At 47.0% G+C, this 19270-nt stretch overlaps 2 long non-coding RNA genes across 4 annotated transcripts in view; both read right to left on the reverse strand.

Annotated features, from left to right (window-relative positions):
- LOC125774503 (uncharacterized) overlaps positions 1-17563 on the reverse strand; it is a 48380-nt gene extending 30817 nt beyond the window's left edge. The window contains exon 1 of the long non-coding RNA XR_007420982.1: positions 16401-17563. This is a non-coding gene — a long non-coding RNA (uncharacterized LOC125774503). The remainder of the gene's footprint in view (positions 1-16400) is intronic.
- Positions 1-18844, reverse strand: part of LOC125774509 (uncharacterized) — a 105120-nt gene extending 86276 nt beyond the window's left edge. For all 3 annotated transcript variants that reach the window (XR_007420988.1, XR_007420989.1, XR_007420987.1), the window contains exon 1: positions 18809-18844. This is a non-coding gene — a long non-coding RNA (uncharacterized LOC125774509). The remainder of the gene's footprint in view (positions 1-18808) is intronic.
- Between the last annotated feature and the right edge of the window lie 426 nt (positions 18845-19270).

The following is a 19270-nucleotide window of genomic DNA, read 5'->3' on the forward strand; positions in this document are numbered from 1 at the left end:
AAGACACCTTAGCCAAGACACCTTAGCCGAGACACATTAGCCAAAACACCTTAGCCAAGACACCTTAGCCAAGACACCTTAGCCAAGACACCTTAGCCAAGACACCTTAGCCGAGACACATTAGCCAAGACACATTAGCCAAGACACATTAGCCAAGACACCTTAGCCAAGACACCTTAGCCAAGACACCTTAGCCAAGACACATTAGCCAAGACACATTAGCCAAGACACATTAGCCAAGACACCTTAGCCAAGACACCTTAGCCAAGATACCTTAGCCAAGATACCTTAGCCAAGACACCTTAGCCAAGACACATTAGAAAAGACACCTTAGCCAAGACATATTAGCCAAGACACCTTAGCCAAGACACATTAGCCAAGACACCTTAGCCAAGACACCTTAGCCAAGACACCTTAGCCAAGACACCTTAGCCAAGACACCTTAGCCAAGACACCTTAGCCAAGACACTTTAGCCGAGACACATTAGCCAAGACACCTTAGCCAAGACACCTTAGCCAAGACACCTTAGCCAAGACACCTTAGCCAAGACACTTTAGCCAAGACACATTAGCCAAGACACCTTAGCCAAGACACCTTAGCCAAGACACATTAGCCAAGACACATTAGCCAAGACACATTAGGCAAGACACCTTAGCCAAGACACCTTAGCCAAGACACCTTAGCCAAGACACATTAGCCAAGACACATTAGCCAAGACACATTAGCCAAGACACCTTAGCCAAGACACCTTAGCCAAGACACCTTAGCCCAGACACCTTAGCCAAGACACCTTAGCCAAGACACCTTAGCCAAGACACATTAGCCAAGACACCTTAGCCAAGACATATTAGTCAAGACACCTTAGCCAAGACACATTAGCCAAGACACCTTAGCCAAGACACTTTAGCCAAGACACATTAGCCAAGACACCTTAGCCAAGACACCTTAGCCAAGACACCTTAGCCAAGACACCTTAGCCAAGACACCTTAGCCAAGACACCTTAGCCAAGACACTTTAGCCAAGACACATTAGCCAAGACACCTTAGCCAAGACACCTTAGCCAAGACACATTAGCCAAGACACATTAGCCAAGACACATTAGCCAAGACACCTTAGCCAAGACACCTTAGCCAAGACACCTTAGCCAAGACACCTTAGCCAAGACACATTAGCCAAGACACATTAGCCAAGACACATTAGCCAAGACACCTTAGCCAAGACACCTTAGCCAAGACACCTTAGCCAAGACACTTTAGCCAAGACACATTAGCCAAGACACCTTAGCCAAGACACATTAGCCAAGACACATTAGCCAAGACACCTTAGCCAAGACACATTAGCCAAGACACATAAGCCAAGACACCTTAGCCAAGACACATTAGCCAAGACACCTTAGCCAAGACACCTTAGCCAAGACACCTTAGCCAAGACACCTTAGCCAAGACACCTTAGCCAAGACACCTTAGCCAAGACACTTTAGCCGAGACACATTAGCCAAGACACCTTAGCCAAGACACCTTAGCCAAGACACCTTAGCCAAGACACCTTAGCCAAGACACATTAGCCAAGACACCTTAGCCAAGACACCTTAGCCAAGACACATTAGCCAAGACACATTAGCCAAGACACATTAGCCAAGACACCTTAGCCAAGACACCTTAGCCAAGACACCTTAGCCAAGACACCTTAGCCAAGACACCTTAGCCAAGACACCTTAGCCAAGACACATTAGCCAAGACACATTAGCCAAGACACCTTAGCCAAGACACCTTAGCCCAGGCACCTTAGCCAAGACACCTTAGCCAAGACACCTTAGCCAAGACACATTAGCCAAGACACCTTAGCCAAGACATATTAGCCAAGACACCTTAGCCAAGACACCTTAGCCAAGACACCTTAGCCAAGACACATTAGCCAAGACACATTAGCCAAGACACATTAGCCAAGACACCTTAGCCAAGACACCTTAGCCCAGACACCTTAGCCAAGACACATTAGCCAAGACACCTTAGCCAAGACACCTTAGCCAAGACACCTTAGCCAAGACACCTTAGCCAAGACACCTTAGCCAAGACACATTAGCCAAGACACATTAGCCAAGACACATTAGCCAAGACATATTAGCCAAGACACCTTAGCCAAGACACCTTAGCCAAGACACCTTAGCCAAGACACATTAGCCAAGACACATTAGCCAAGACACATTAGCCAAGACACCTTAGCCAAGACACCTTAGCCAAGACACCTTAGCCAAGACACCTTAGCCAAGACACATTAGCCAAGACACCTTAGCCAAGACACCTTAGCCAAGACACCTTAGCCAAGACACATTAGCCAAGACACATTAGCCAAGACACCTTAGCCAAGACACCTTAGCCCAGACACCTTAGCCAAGACACCTTAGCCAAGACACCTTAGCCAAGACACATTAGCCAAGACACCTTAGCCAAGACACATTAGCCAAGACACATTAGCCAAGACACCTTAGCCAAGACACCTTAGCCAAGATACCTTAGCCAAGACACCTTAGCCAAGACACATTAGAAAAGACACCTTAGCCAAGACATATTAGCCAAGACACCTTAGCCAAGACACATTAGCCAAAACACCTTAGCCAAGACACCTTAGCCAAGACACCTTAGCCAAGACACCTTAGCCAAGACACCTTAGCCAAGACACCTTAGCCAAGACACTTTAGCCGAGACACATTAGCCAAGACACCTTAGCCAAGACACCTTAGCCAAGACACCTTAGCCAAGACACCTTAGCCAAGACACCTTAGCCAAGACACATTAGCCAAGACACATTAGCCAAGACACATTAGCCAAGACATATTAGCCAAGACACCTTAGCCAAGACACATTAGCCAAGACACCTTAGCCAAGACACATTAGCCAAGACACATTAGCCAAGACACATTAGCCAAGACACCTTAGCCAAGACACCTTAGCCAAGACACCTTAGCCAAGACACCTTAGCCAAGACACATTAGCCAAGACACCTTAGCCAAGACACCTTAGCCAAGACACCTTAGCCAAGACACCTTAGCCAAGACACCTTAGCCAAGACACATTAGCCAAGACACATTAGCCAAGACACATTAGCCAAGACACCTTAGCCAAGACACCTTAGCCAAGACACCTTAACCAAGACACATTAGCCAAGACACCTTAGCCAAGACACATTAGCCGAGACACATTAGCCAAGACACATTAGCCAAGACACCTTAGCCAAGACACCTTAGCCGAGACACATTAGCCAAGACACCTTAGCCAAGACACCTTAGCCGAGACACATTAGCCGAGACACATTAGCCAAGACACCTTAGCCAAGACACCTTAGCCAAGACACCTTAGCCAAGACACATTAGCCAAGACACCTTAGCCAAGACACCTTAGCCAAGACACCTTAGCCAAGACACCTTAGCCAAGACACCTTAGCCAAGACACATTAGCCAAGACACATTAGCCAAGACACATTAGCCAAGACACCTTAGCCAAGACACATTAGCCAAGACACCTTAGCCAAGACACATTAGCCAAGACACATTAGCCAAGACACATTAGCCAAGACACATTAGCCAAGACACATTAGCCAAGACACATTAGCCAAGACACCTTAGCCAAGACACCTTAGCCAAGACACATTAGCCAAGACACCTTAGCCAAGACACCTTAGCCAAGACACCTTAGCCAAGACACCTTAGCCAAGACACCTTAGCCAAGACACATTAGCCAAGACACATTAGCCAAGACACATTAGCCAAGACACCTTAGCCAAGACATATTAGCCAAGACACCTTAGCCAAGACACATTAGCCAAGACACATTAGCCAAGACACATTAGCCAAGACACCTTAGCCAAGACACCTTAGCCAAGACATATTAGCCAAGACACCTTAGCCAAGACACATTAGCCAAGACACATTAGCCAAGACACATTAGCCAAGACACATTAGCCAAGACACATTAGCCAAGACACATTAGCCAAGACACATTAGCCAAGACACCTTAGCCAAGACACCTTAGCCAAGACACCTTAGCCAAGACACCTTAGCCAAGACACCTTAGCCAAGACACATTAGCCAAGACACATTAGCCAAGACACATTAGCCAAGACACCTTAGCCAAGACACCTTAGCCCAGACACCTTAGCCAAGACACATTAGCCAAGACACATTAGCCAAGACACATTAGCCAAGACACCTTAGCCAAGACACATTAGCCAAGACACATTAGCCAAGGCACCTTAGCCAAGACACCTTAGCCAAGACACATTAGCCAAGACACCTTAGCCAAGACACCTTAGCCAAGACACCTTAGCCAAGACACATTAGCCAAGACACCTTAGCCAAGACACATTAGCCAAGACACATTAGCCAAGACACCTTAGCCAAGACACCTTAGCCAAGACACCTTAGCCAAGACACATTAGCCAAGACACATTAGCCAAGACACCTTAGCCAAGACACCTTAGCCAAGACACATTAGCCAAGACACATTAGCCAAGACACATTAGCCAAGACACATTAGCCAAGACACATTAGCCAAGACACCTTAGCCAAGACACCTTAGCCAAGACACCTTAGCCAAGACACATTAGCCAAGACACCTTAGCCAAGACACCTTAGCCAAGACACCTTAGCCAAGACACCTTAGCCAAGACACATTAGCCAAGACACATTAGCCAAGACACATTAGCCAAGACACCTTAGCCAAGACACCTTAGCCCAGGCACCTTAGCCAAGACACCTTAGCCAAGACACCTTAGCCAAGACACATTAGCCAAGACACCTTAGCCAAGACACATTAGCCAAGACACATTAGCCAAGACACCTTAGCCAAGACACCTTAGCCAAGATACCTTAGCCAAGACACCTTAGCCAAGACACATTAGAAAAGACACCTTAGCCAAGACATATTAGCCAAGACACCTTAGCCAAGACACATTAGCCAAGACACCTTAGCCAAGACACCTTAGCCAAGACACCTTAGCCAAGACACCTTAGCCAAGACACCTTAGCCAAGACACCTTAGCCAAGACACTTTAGCCGAGACACATTAGCCAAGACACCTTAGCCAAGACACCTTAGCCAAGACACCTTAGCCAAGACACCTTAGCCAAGACACCTTAGCCAAGACACATTAGCCAAGACACATTAGCCAAGACACATTAGCCAAGACATATTAGCCAAGACACCTTAGCCAAGACACCTTAGCCAAGACACCTTAGCCAAAACACATTAGCCAAGACACATTAGCCAAGACACATTAGCCAAGATACCTTAGCCAAGACACCTTAGCCAAGACACCTTAGCCAAGACACATTAGCCAAGACACCTTAGCCAAGACACCTTAGCCAAGACACCTTAGCCAAGACACCTTAGCCAAGACACATTAGCCAAGACACATTAGCCAAGACACATTAGCCAAGACACCTTAGCCAAGACACCTTAGCCAAGACACCTTAGCCAAGACACCTTAGCCAAGACACCTTAGCCAAGACACATTAGCCAAGACACATTAGCCAAGACATATTAGCCAAGACACCTTAGCCAAGACACCTTAGCCAAGACACATTAGCCAAGACATATTAGCCAAGACACATTAGCCAAGACACCTTAGCCAAGACATCTTAGCCAAGACACCTTAGCCAAGACACCTTAGCCAAGACACCTTAGCCAAGACACATTAGCCAAGACACCTTAGCCAAGACACCTTAGCCAAGACACCTTAGCCAAGACACCTTAGCCAAGACACCTTAGCCAAGACACATTAGCCAAGACACATTAGCCAAGACACCTTAGCCAAGACATATTAGCCAAGACACCTTAGCCAAGACACATTAGCCAAGACACCTTAGCCAAGACACATTAGCCAAGACACATTAGCCAAGACACATTAGCCAAGACACATTAGCCAAGACACCTTAGCCAAGACACCTTAGCCAAGACACATTAGCCAAGACACCTTAGCCAAGACACCTTAGCCAAGACACCTTAGCCAAGACACCTTAGCCAAGACACATTAGCCAAGACACATTAGCCAAGACACATTAGCCAAGACACCTTAGCCAAGACATATTAGCCAAGACACCTTAGCCAAGACACATTAGCCAAGACACATTAGCCAAGACACATTAGCCAAGACACCTTAGCCAAGACACCTTAGCCAAGACATATTAGCCAAGACACCTTAGCCAAGACACATTAGCCAAGACACATTAGCCAAGACACATTAGCCAAGACACATTAGCCAAGACACATTAGCCAAGACACATTAGCCAAGACACATTAGCCAAGACACCTTAGCCAAGACACCTTAGCCAAGACACCTTAGCCAAGACACCTTAGCCAAGACACCTTAGCCAAGACACATTAGCCAAGACACATTAGCCAAGACACCTTAGCCAAGACACCTTAGCCAAGACACCTTAGCCCAGACACCTTAGCCAAGACACCTTAGCCAAGACACTTTAGCCGAGACACATTAGCCAAGACACCTTAGCCAAGACACCTTAGCCAAGACACCTTAGCCAAGACACCTTAGCCAAGACACCTTAGCCAAGACACATTAGCCAAGACACATTAGCCAAGACACCTTAGCCAAGACACCTTAGCCCAGATACCTTAGCCAAGACACCTTAGCCAAGACACCTTAGCCAAGACACATTAGCCAAGACACCTTAGCCAAGACATATTAGCCAAGACACCTTAGCCAAGACACATTAGCCAAGACACCTTAGCCAAGACACTTTAGCCAAGACACATTAGCCAAGACACCTTAGCCAAGACACCTTAGCCAAGACACCTTAGCCAAGACACCTTAGCCAAGACACCTTAGCCAAGACACTTTAGCCAAGACACATTAGCCAAGACACCTTAGCCAAGACACCTTAGCCAAGACACATTAGCCAAGACACATTAGCCAAGACACATTAGCCAAGACACCTTAGCCAAGACACCTTAGCCAAGACACCTTAGCCAAGACACCTTAGCCGAGACACATTAGCCAAGACACCTTAGCCAAGACACATTAGCCAAGACACCTTAGCCAAGACACCTTAGCCAAGACACCTTAGCCAAGACACATTAGCCAAGACACATTAGCCAAGACAAATTAGCCAAGACACCTTAGCCAAGACACCTTAGCCAAGACACATTAGCCAAGACACCTTAGCCAAGACACATTAGCCAAGACACATTAGCCAAGACACATTAGCCAAGACACCTTAGCCAAGACACCTTAGCCAAGACACCTTAGCCAAGACACCTTAGCCAAGACACTTTAGCCAAGACACCTTAGCCAAGACACCTTAGCCAAGACACCTTAGCCAAGACACATTAGCCAAGACACCTTAGCCGAGACACATTAGCCAAGACACTTTAGCCAAGACACCTTAGCCAAGACACATTAGCCAAGACACCTTAGCCAAGACACCTTAGCCAAGACACCTTAGCCAAGACACCTTAGCCAAGACACTTTAGCCGAGACACATTAGCCAAGACACCTTAGCCAAGACACCTTAGCCAAGACACCTTAGCCAAGACACCTTAGCCAAGACACCTTAGCCGAGACACATTAGCCAAGACACCTAAGCCAAGACACCTTAGCCAAGACACATTAGCCAAGACACCTTAGCCAAAACACCTTAGCCAAGACACTTTAGCCGAGACACATTAGCCAAGACACCTTAGCCAAGACACCTTAGCCAAGACACCTTAGCCAAGACACATTAGCCAAGACACCTTAGCCGAGACACATTAGTCGAGACACATTAGCCAAGACACCTTAGCCAAGACACCTTAGCCAAGACACCTTAGCCAAGACACCTTAGCCAAGACACCTTAGCCAAGACACTTTAGCCGAGACACATTAGCCAAGACACCTTAGCCAAGACACCTTAGCCAAGACACCTTAGCCGAGACACATTAGTCGAGACACATTAGCCAAGACACCTTAGCCAAGACACATTAGCCAAGACACCTTAGCCAAGACACCTTAGCCAAGACACATTAGCCAAGACACATTAGCCAAGACACCTTAGCCAAGACACATTAGCCAAGACACCTTAGCCAAGACACCTTAGCCAAGACACCTTAGCCAAGACACCTTAGCCAAGACACATTAGCCAAGACACATAAGCCAAGACACCTTAGCCAAGACACATTAGCCAAGACACCTTAGCCAAGACACCTTAGCCAAGACACCTTAGCCAAGACACCTTAGCCAAGACACCTTAGCCGAGACACATTAGTCGAGACACATTAGCCAAGACACCTTAGCCAAGACACCTTAGCCAAGACACCTTAGCCAAAACACCTTAGCCCAGACACTTTAGCCGAGACACATTAGCCAAGACACCTTAGCCAAGACACATTAGCCAAGACACATTAGCCAAGACACCTTAGCCAAGACACCTTAGCCGAGACACATTAGTCGAGACACATTAGCCAAGACACCTGAGCCAAGACACATTAGCCGAGACACATTAGTCGAGACACATTAGCCAAGACACCTTAGCCAAGACACCTTAGCCAAGACACCTTAGCCAAAACACCTTAGAAAAGACACTTTAGCCGAGACACATTAGCCAAGACACCTTAGCCAAGACACATTAGCCAAGACACCTTAGCCAAGACACCTTAGCCAAGACACCTTAGCCAAGACACCTTAGCCAAGACACCTTCGCCAAGACACCTTAGCCAAGACACCTTACCCAAGACACCTTAGCCGAGACACCTTAGCCAAGACACATAAGCCAAGACACCTTAGCCAAGACACATTAGCCAAGACACCTTAGCCAAGACACCTTAGCCAAGACACCTTAGCCAAGACACCTTAGCCAAGACACCTTAGCCAAGACACCTTACCCAAGACACATAAGCCAAGACACCTTAGCCAAGACACCTTTGCCGAGACACATTAGCCAAGACACCTTAGCCAAGACACCTTAGCCGAGACACCTTAGCCAAGACACATTAGCCAAGACACCTTAGCCGAGACACATTAATCGAGACACATTAGCCAAGACACCTTAGCCAAGACACCTTAGCCAAGACACCTTAGCCAAGACACCTTAGCCAAGACACCTTAGCCAAGACACTTTAGCCGAGACACATTAGCCAAGACACCTTAGCCAAGACACCTTAGCCAAGACACCTTAGCCGAGACACATTAGTCGAGACACATTAGAAAAGACACATTAGCCAAGACACCTTAGCCAAGACACATTAGCCAAGACACTTTAGCCGAGACACATTAGCCAAGACACCTTAGCCAAGACACCTTAGCCAAGACACATTAGAAAAGACACCTTAGCCAAGACACATTAGCCAAGACACCTTAGCCAAGATACCTTAGCCAAGACACCTTAGCCAAGACACATTAGCCATGACACATTAGCCAAGACACCTTAGCCAAGACACCTTAGCCAAGACACCTTAGCCAAGACACATTAGCCAAGACACATAAGCCAAGACACCTTAGCCAAGACACATTAGCCAAGACACCTTAGCCAAGACACCTTAGCCAAGACACCTTAGCCAAGACACCTTAGCCAAGACACATTAGCCAAGACACATTAGCCAAGACACCTTATCCAAGACACCTTAGCCAAGACACTTTAGCCGAGACACATTAGCCAAGACACCTTAGCCAAAACACCTTAGCCAAGACACTTTAGCCGAGACACATTAGCCAAGACACCTTAGCCAAGACACATTAGCCAAGACACCTTAGCCAAGACACATTAGCCAAGACACCTTAGCCGAGACACATTAGTCGAGACACATTAGCCAAGACACCTTAGCCAAGACACCTTAGCCAAGACACCTTAGCCAAGACAGTTTAGCCGAGACACATTAGCCAAGACACCTTAGCCAAGACACCTTAGCCAAGACACCTTAGCCAAGACACATTAGCCAAGACACATTAGCCAAGACACATAAGCCAAGACACATTAGCCAAGACACCTTAGCCAAGACACCTTAGCCAAGACACCTTAGCCAAGACACCTTAGCCAAGACACCTTAGCCAAGACACCTTAGCCAAGACACATTAGAAAAGACACCTTAGCCAAGACACATTAGCCAAGACACCTTAGCCAAGATACCTTAGCCAAGACACCTTAGCCAAGACACATTAGCCATGACACATTAGCCAAGACACCTTAGCCAAGACACCTTAGCCAAGACACCTTAGCCAAGACACATTAGCCAAGACACATAAGCCAAGACACCTTAGCCAAGACACATTAGCCAAGACACCTTAGCCAAGACACCTTAGCCAAGACACCTTAGCCAAGACACCTTAGCCAAGACACATTAGCCAAGACACATTAGCCAAGACACATAAGCCAAGACACATTAGCCAAGACACCTTAGCCAAGACACCTTAGCCAAGACACCTTAGCCAAGACACCTTAGCCAAGACACCTTAGCCAAGACACCTTAGCCAAGACACATTAGAAAAGACACCTTAGCCAAGACACATTAGCCAAGACACCTTAGCCAAGACACCTTAGCCAAGACACCTTAGCCAAGACACATTAGCCATGACACATTAGCCAAGACACCTTAGCCAAGACACCTTAGCCAAGACACCTTAGCCAAGACACATTAGCCAAGACACATAAGCCAAGACACCTCAGCCAAGACACATTAGCCAAGACACCTTAGCCAAGACACCTTAGCCAAGACACCTTAGCCAAGACACATTAGCCAAGACACATAAGCCAAGACACCTTAGCCAAGACACCTTAGCCAAGACACCTTAGCCAAGACACCTTACCCAAGACACATTAGCCAAGACACCTTAGCCAAGACACCTTTGCCGAGACACATTAGCCAAGACACCTTAGCCAAGACACCTTAGCCGAGACACCTTAGCCAAGACACATTAGCCAAGACACCTTAGCCGAGACACATTAGTCGAGACACATTAGCCAAGACACCTTAGCCAAGACACCTTAGCCAAGACACCTTAGCCAAGACACCTTAGCCAAGACACCTTAGCCAAGACACATTAGCCAAGACACATTAGCCAAGACACCTTAGCCAAGACACCTTAGCCAAGACACCTTAGCCGAGACACATTAGTCGAAACACATTATCCAAGACACATTAGCCAAGACACCTTAGCCAAGACACCTTAGCCAAGACACTTTAGCCGAGACACATTAGCCAAGACACCTTAGCCAAGACACCTTAGCCAAGACACTTTAGCCGAGACACATTAGCCAAGACACCTTAGCCAAGACACCTTACCCAAGACACTTTAGCCGAGACACATTAGCCAAGACACCTTAGCCAAGACACCTTAGCCAAGACACCTTAGCCAAGACACCTTAGCCAAGACACATTAGCCAAGACACATAAGCCATGACACATTAGCCAAGACACCTTAGCCAAGACACCTTAGCCGAGACATATTAGTCGAGACACATTAGCCAAGACACATTAGCCAAGACACCTTAGCCAAGACACATTAGCCAAGACACTTTAGTCGAGACACAATAGCCAAGACACCTTAGCCAAGACACCTTAGCCAAGACACTTTAGCCGAGACACATTAGCCAAGACACCTTAGCCAAGACACCTTACCCAAGACACTTTAGCCGAGACACATTAGCCAAGACACCTTAGCCAAGACACCTTAGCCAAGACACCTTAGCCAAGACACCTTAGCCAAGACACATTAGCCAAGACACATAAGCCATGACACATTAGCCAAGACACCTTAGCCAAGACACCTTAGCCGAGACATATTAGTCGAGACACATTAGCCAAGACACATTAGCCAATACACCTTAGCCAAGACAACGTAGCCAAGATACCTTAGCCAAGACACCTTAGCCAAGACACCTTACCCAAGACACATTAGCCAAGACACCTTAGCCAAGACACCTTAGCCAAGACACCTTAGCCAAGACACCTTAGCCAAGACACATTAGCCAAGACACATAAGCCATGACACATTAGCCAAGACACCTTAGCCAAGACACCTTAGCCAAGACACCTTAGCCGAGACATATTAGTCGAGACACATTAGCCAAGACACATTAGCCAAGACACCTTAGCCAAGACACATTAGCCAAGACACTTTAGTCGAGACACAATAGCCAAGACACCTTAGCCAAGACACCTTAGCCAAGACACTTTAGCCGAGACACATTAGCCAAGACACCTTAGCCAAGACACCTTAGCCAAGACACATTAGCCAAGACACCTTAGCCAAGACACATTAGCCAAGACACATAAGCCAAGACACATTAGCCAAGACACATTAGCCATGACACATTAGCCAAGACACCTTAGCCAAGACACCTTAGCCAAGACACCTTAGCCAAGACACCTTAGCCAAGACACATTAGCCATGACACATTAGCCAAGACACCTTAGCCAAGACACCTTAGCCAAGACACATTAGCCAAGACACTTTAGTCGAGACACAATAGCCAAGACACCTTAGCCAAGACACCTTAGCCAAGACACTTTAGCCGAGACACATTAGCCAAGACACCTTAGCCAAGACACCTTAGCCAAGACACATTAGCCAAGACACCTTAGCCAAGACACATTAGCCAAGACACATAAGCCAAGACACATTAGCCAAGACACATTAGCCATAACACATTAGCCAAGACACCTTAGCCAAGACACCTTAGCCAAGACACCTTAGCCAAGACACCTTAGCCAAGACACATTAGCCATGACACATTAGCCAAGACACCTTAGCCAAGACACCTTAGCCAAGACACCTTAGCCAAGACACATTAGAAAAGACACCTTAGCCAAGACACATTAGCCAAGACACCTTAGCCAAGACACCTTAGCCAAGACACCTTAGCCGAGACACCTTAGCCAAGACACATTAGCCAAGACACCTTAGCCAAGACACCTTAGCCAAGACACATTAGCCATGACACATTAGCCAAGACACATTAGCCAAGACACATAAGCCAAGACACCTTAGCCAAGACACATAAGCCAAGACACATTAGCCAAGACACATTAGCCATGACACATTAGCCAAGACACCTTAGCCAAGACACATTAGCCAAGACACCTTAGCCAAGACACCTTACCCAAGACACCTTAGCCGAGACACCTTAGCCAAGACACATAAGCCAAGACACCTTAGCCAAGACACATTAGCCAAGACACCTTAGCCAAGACACCTTAGCCAAGACACCTTAGCCAAGACACCTTAGCCAAGACACCTTACCCAAGACACATAAGCCAAGACACCTTAGCCAAGACACCTTTGCCGAGACACATTAGCCAAGACACCTTAGCCAAGACACCTTAGCCGAGACACCTTAGCCAAGACACATTAGCCAAGACACCTTAGCCGAGACACATTAATCGAGACACATTAGCCAAGACACCTTAGCCAAGACACCTTAGCCAAGACACCTTAGCCAAGACACCTTAGCCAAGACACCTTAGCCAAGACACTTTAGCCGAGACACATTAGCCAAGACACCTTAGCCAAGACACCTTAGCCAAGACACCTTAGCCGAGACACATTAGTCGAGACACATTAGCCAAGACACCTTAGCCAAGACACCTTAGCCAAGACACATTAGCCAAGACACTTTAGCCGAGACACATTAGCCAAGACACCTTAGCCAAGACACCTTAGCCAAGACACATTAGAAAAGACACCTTAGCCAAGACACATTAGCCAAGACACCTTAGCCAAGATACCTTAGCCAAGACACCTTAGCCAAGACACATTAGCCATGACACATTAGCCAAGACACCTTAGCCAAGACACCTTAGCCAAGACACCTTAGCCAAGACACATTAGCCAAGACACATAAGCCAAGACACCTTAGCCAAGACACATTAGCCAAGACACCTTAGCCAAGACACCTTAGCCAAGACACCTTAGCCAAGACACCTTAGCCAAGACACATTAGCCAAGACACATTAGCCAAGACACCTTATCCAAGACACCTTAGCCAAGACACTTTAGCCGAGACACATTAGCCAAGACACCTTAGCCAAAACACCTTAGCCAAGACACTTTAGCCGAGACACATTAGCCAAGACACCTTAGCCAAGACACCTTAGCCAAGACACCTTAGCCAAGACACCTTAGCCAAGACACATTAGCCAAGACACCTTAGCCGAGACACATTAGTCGAGACACATTAGCCAAGACACCTTAGCCAAGACACCTTAGCCAAGACACCTTAGCCAAGACAGTTTAGCCGAGACACATTAGCCAAGACACCTTAGCCAAGACACCTTAGCCAAGACACCTTAGCCAAGACACATTAGCCAAGACACATTAGCCAAGACACATAAGCCAAGACACATTAGCCAAGACACCTTAGCCAAGACACCTTAGCCAAGACACCTTAGCCAAGACACCTTAGCCAAGACACCTTAGCCAAGACACCTTAGCCAAGACACATTAGAAAAGACACCTTAGCCAAGACACATTAGCCAAGACACCTTAGCCAAGATACCTTAGCCAAGACACCTTAGCCAAGACACATTAGCCATGACACATTAGCCAAGACACCTTAGCCAAGACACCTTAGCCAAGACACCTTAGCCAAGACACATTAGCCAAGACACATAAGCCAAGACACCTTAGCCAAGACACATTAGCCAAGACACCTTAGCCAAGACACCTTAGCCAAGACACCTTAGCCAAGACACCTTAGCCAAGACACATTAGCCAAGACACATTAGCCAAGACACATAAGCCAAGACACATTAGCCAAGACACCTTAGCCAAGACACCTTAGCCAAGACACCTTAGCCAAGACACCTTAGCCAAGACACCTTAGCCAAGACACCTTAGCCAAGACACATTAGAAAAGACACCTTAGCCAAGACACATTAGCCAAGACACCTTAGCCAAGACACCTTAGCCAAGACACCTTAGCCAAGACACATTAGCCATGACACATTAGCCAAGACACCTTAGCCAAGACACCTTAGCCAAGACACATTAGCCAAGACACATAAGCCAAGACACCTCAGCCAAGACACATTAGCCAAGACACCTTAGCCAAGACACCTTAGCCAAGACACCTTAGCCAAGACACATTAGCCAAGACACATAAGCCAAGACACCTTAGCCAAGACACCTTAGCCAAGACACCTTAGCCAAGACACCTTACCCAAGACACATTAGCCAAGACACCTTAGCCAAGACACCTTTGCCGAGACACATTAGCCAAGACACCTTAGCCAAGACACCTTAGCCGAGACACCTTAGCCAAGACACATTAGCCAAGACACCTTAGCCGAGACACATTAGTCGAGACACATTAGCCAAGACACCTTAGCCAAGACACCTTAGCCGAGACACATTAATCGAGACACATTAGCCAAGACACCTTAGCCAAGACACCTTAGCCAAGACACCTTAGCCAAGACACCTTAGCCAAGACACCTTAGCCAAGACACTTTAGCCGAGACACATTAGCCAAGACACCTTAGCCAAGACACCTTAGCCAAGACACCTTAGCCGAGACACATTAGTCGAGACACATTAGAAAAGACACATTAGCCAAGACACCTTAGCCAAGACACATTAGCCAAGACACTTTAGCCGAGACACATTAGCCAAGACACCTTAGCCAAGACACCTTAGCCAAGACACATTAGAAAAGACACCTTAGCCAAGACACATTAGCCAAGACACCTTAGCCAAGATACCTTAGCCAAGACACCTTAGCCAAGACACATTAGCCAAGACACATTAGCCAAGACACCTTAGCCAAGACACCTTAGCCAAGACACCTTAGCCAAGACACATTAGCCAAGACACATAAGCCAAGACACCTTAGCCAAGACACATTAGCCAAGACACCTTAGCCAAGACACCTTAGCCAAGAAACTTAGCCAAGACACCTTAGCCAAGACACATTAGCCAAGACACATTAGCCAAGACACCTTATCCAAGACACCTTAGCCAAGACACTTTAGCCGAGACACATTAGCCAAGACACCTTATCCAAGACACCTTAGCCAAGACACTTTAGCCGAGACACATTAGCCAAGACACCTTAGCCAAAACACCTTAGCCAAGACACTTTAGCCGAGACACATTAGCCAAGACACCTTAGCCAAGACACCTTAGCCAAGACACCTTAGCCAAGACACCTTAGCCAAGACACATTAGCCAAGACACATAAGCCAAGACACCTTAGCCAAGACACATAAGCCAAGACACATTAGCCAAGACACATTAGCCAAGACACCTTAGCCAAGACACCTTACCCAAGACACTTTAGCCGAGACACATTAGCCAAGACACCTTAGCCAAGACACCTTAGCCAAGACACCTTAGCCAAGACACCTTAGCCAAGACACATTAGCCAAGACACATAAGCCAAGACACCTTAGCCAAGACACATAAGCCAAGACACTTTAGCCAAGACACATTAGCCAAGACACCTTACCCAAGACACATTAGCCAAGACACCTTAGCCAAGACACCTTAGCCAAGACACCTTACCCAAGACACCTTAGCCAAGACACTTTAGCCGAGACACATTAGCCAAGACACCTTAGCCAAAACACCTTAGCCAAGACACCTTAGCCAAGACACATTAGCCAAGACACATAAGCCATGACACATTAGCCAAGACACCTTAGCCAAGACACATTAGCCAAGACACCTTAGCCAAGACACTTTAGCCGAGACACATTAGCCAAGACACCTTAGCCAAGACACCTTAGCCAAGACACTTTAGCCGAGACACATTAGCCAAGACACCTTAGCCAAGACACCTTACCCAAGACACTTTAGCCGAGACACATTAGCCAAGACACCTTAGCCAAGACACCTTAGCCAAGACACCTTAGCCAAGACACCTTAGCCAAGACACCTTAGCCAAGACACCTTAGCCAAGACACCTTAGCCAAGACACATTAGCCAAGACACATAAGCCATGACACATTATCCAAGACACATTAGCCAAGACACATTAGCCAAGACACCTTAGCCAAGACACTTTAGCCGAGACACATTAGCCAAGACACCTTAGCCAAGACACCTTAGCCAAGACACTTTAGCCGAGACACATTAGCCAAGACACCTTAGCCAAGACACCTTACCCAAGACACTTTAGCCGAGACACATTAGCCAAGACACCTTAGCCAAGACACCTTAGCCAAGACACCTTAGCCAAGACACCTTAGCCAAGACACATTAGCCAAGACACATAAGCCATGACACATTAGCCAAGACACCTTAGCCAAGACACCTTAGCCAAGACACCTTAGCCAAGACACCTTAGCCAAGACACCTTAGCCAAGACACATTAGCCAAGACACATTAGCCAAGACACATAAGCCATGACACATTAGCCAAGACACCTTAGCCAAGACACCTTAGCCAAGACACCTTAGCCGAGACATATTAGTCGAGACACATTAGCCAAGACACATTAGCCAAGACACCTTAGCCAAGACAACTTAGCCAAGATACCTTAGCCAAGACACCTTAGCCAAGACACCTTACCCAAGACACATTAGCCAAGACACCTTAGCCAAGACACCTTAGCCAAGACACCTTAGCCAAGACACCTTAGCCAAGACACATTAGCCAAGACACATAAGCCATGACACATTAGCCAAGACACCTTAGCCAAGACACCTTAGCCAAGACACCTTAGCCGAGACATATTAGTCGAGACACATTAGCCAAGACACATTAGCCAAGACACCTTAGCCAAGACACATTAGCCAAGACACTTTAGTCGAGACACAATAGCCAAGACACCTTAGCCAAGACACCTTAGCCAAGACACTTTAGCCGAGACACATTAGCCAAGACACCTTAGCCAAGACACCTTAGCCAAGACACATTAGCCAAGACACCTTAGCCAAGACACATTAGCCAAGACACATAAGCCAAGACACATTAGCCAAGACACATTAGCCATGACACATTAGCCAAGACACCTTAGCCAAGACACCTTAGCCAAGACACCTTAGCCAAGACACCTTAGCCAAGACACATTAGCCAAGACACATTAGCCAAGACACCTTAGCCAAGACACCTTAGCCAAGACACCTTAGCCAAGACACATTAGCCGAGACACATAAGCCAAGACACCTTAGCCAAGACACATAAGCCAAGACACATTAGCCAAGACACATTAGCCATGACACATTAGCCAAGACACCTTAGCCAAGACACATTAGCCAAGACACCTTAGCCAAGACACCTTACCCAAGACACCTTAGCCGAGACACCTTAGCCAAGACACATAAGCCAAGACACCTTAGCCAAGACACATTAGCCAAGACACCTTAGCCAAGACACCTTAGCCAAGACACCTTAGCCAAGACACCTTAGCCAAGACACCTTAGCCAAGACACCTTACCCAAGACACATAAGCCAAGACACCTTAGCCAAGACACCTTTGCCGAGACACATTAGCCAAGACACCTTAGCCAAGACACCTTAGCCGAGACACCTTAGCCAAGACACATTAGCCAAGACACCTTAGCCGAGACACATTAATCGAGACACATTAGCCAAGACACCTTAGCCAAGACACCTTAGCCAAGACACCTTAGCCAAGACACCTTAGCCAAGACACCTTAGCCAAGACACTTTAGCCGAGACACATTAGCCAAGACACCTTAGCCAAGACACCTTAGCCAAGACACCTTAGCCGAGACACATTAGTCGAGACACATTAGAAAAGACACATTAGCCAAGACACCTTAGCCAAGACACATTAGCCAAGACACTTTAGCCGAGACACATTAGCCAAGACACCTTAGCCAAGACACCTTAGCCAAGACACATTAGAAAAGACACATTAGCCAAGACACATTAGCCAAGACACCTTAGCCAAGATACCTTAGCCAAGACACCTTAGCCGAGACATATTAGTCGAGACACATTAGCCAAGACACATTAGCCAAGACACCTTAGCCAAGACACATTAGCCAAGACACTTTAGTCGAGACACAATAGCCAAGACACCTTAGCCAAGACACCTTAGCCAAGACACTTTAGCCGAGACACATTAGCCAAGACACCTTAGACAAGACACCTTAGCCAAGACACATTAGCCAAGACACCTTAACCAAGACACATTAGCCAAGACACATAAGCCAAGACACATTAGCCAAGACACATTAGCCATGACACATTAGCCAAGACACCTTAGCCAAGACACCTTAGCCAAGACACCTTAGCCAAGACACCTTAGCCAAGACACATTAGCCATGACACATTAGCCAAGACACCTTAGCCAAGACACCTTAGCCAAGACAC

The sequence above is a fragment of the Anopheles funestus genome, unplaced genomic scaffold (genome assembly GCF_943734845.2).
Source record: "Anopheles funestus unplaced genomic scaffold, idAnoFuneDA-416_04 scaffold_13_ctg1, whole genome shotgun sequence".
Lineage (NCBI taxonomy): Eukaryota > Metazoa > Arthropoda > Insecta > Diptera > Culicidae > Anopheles > Anopheles funestus.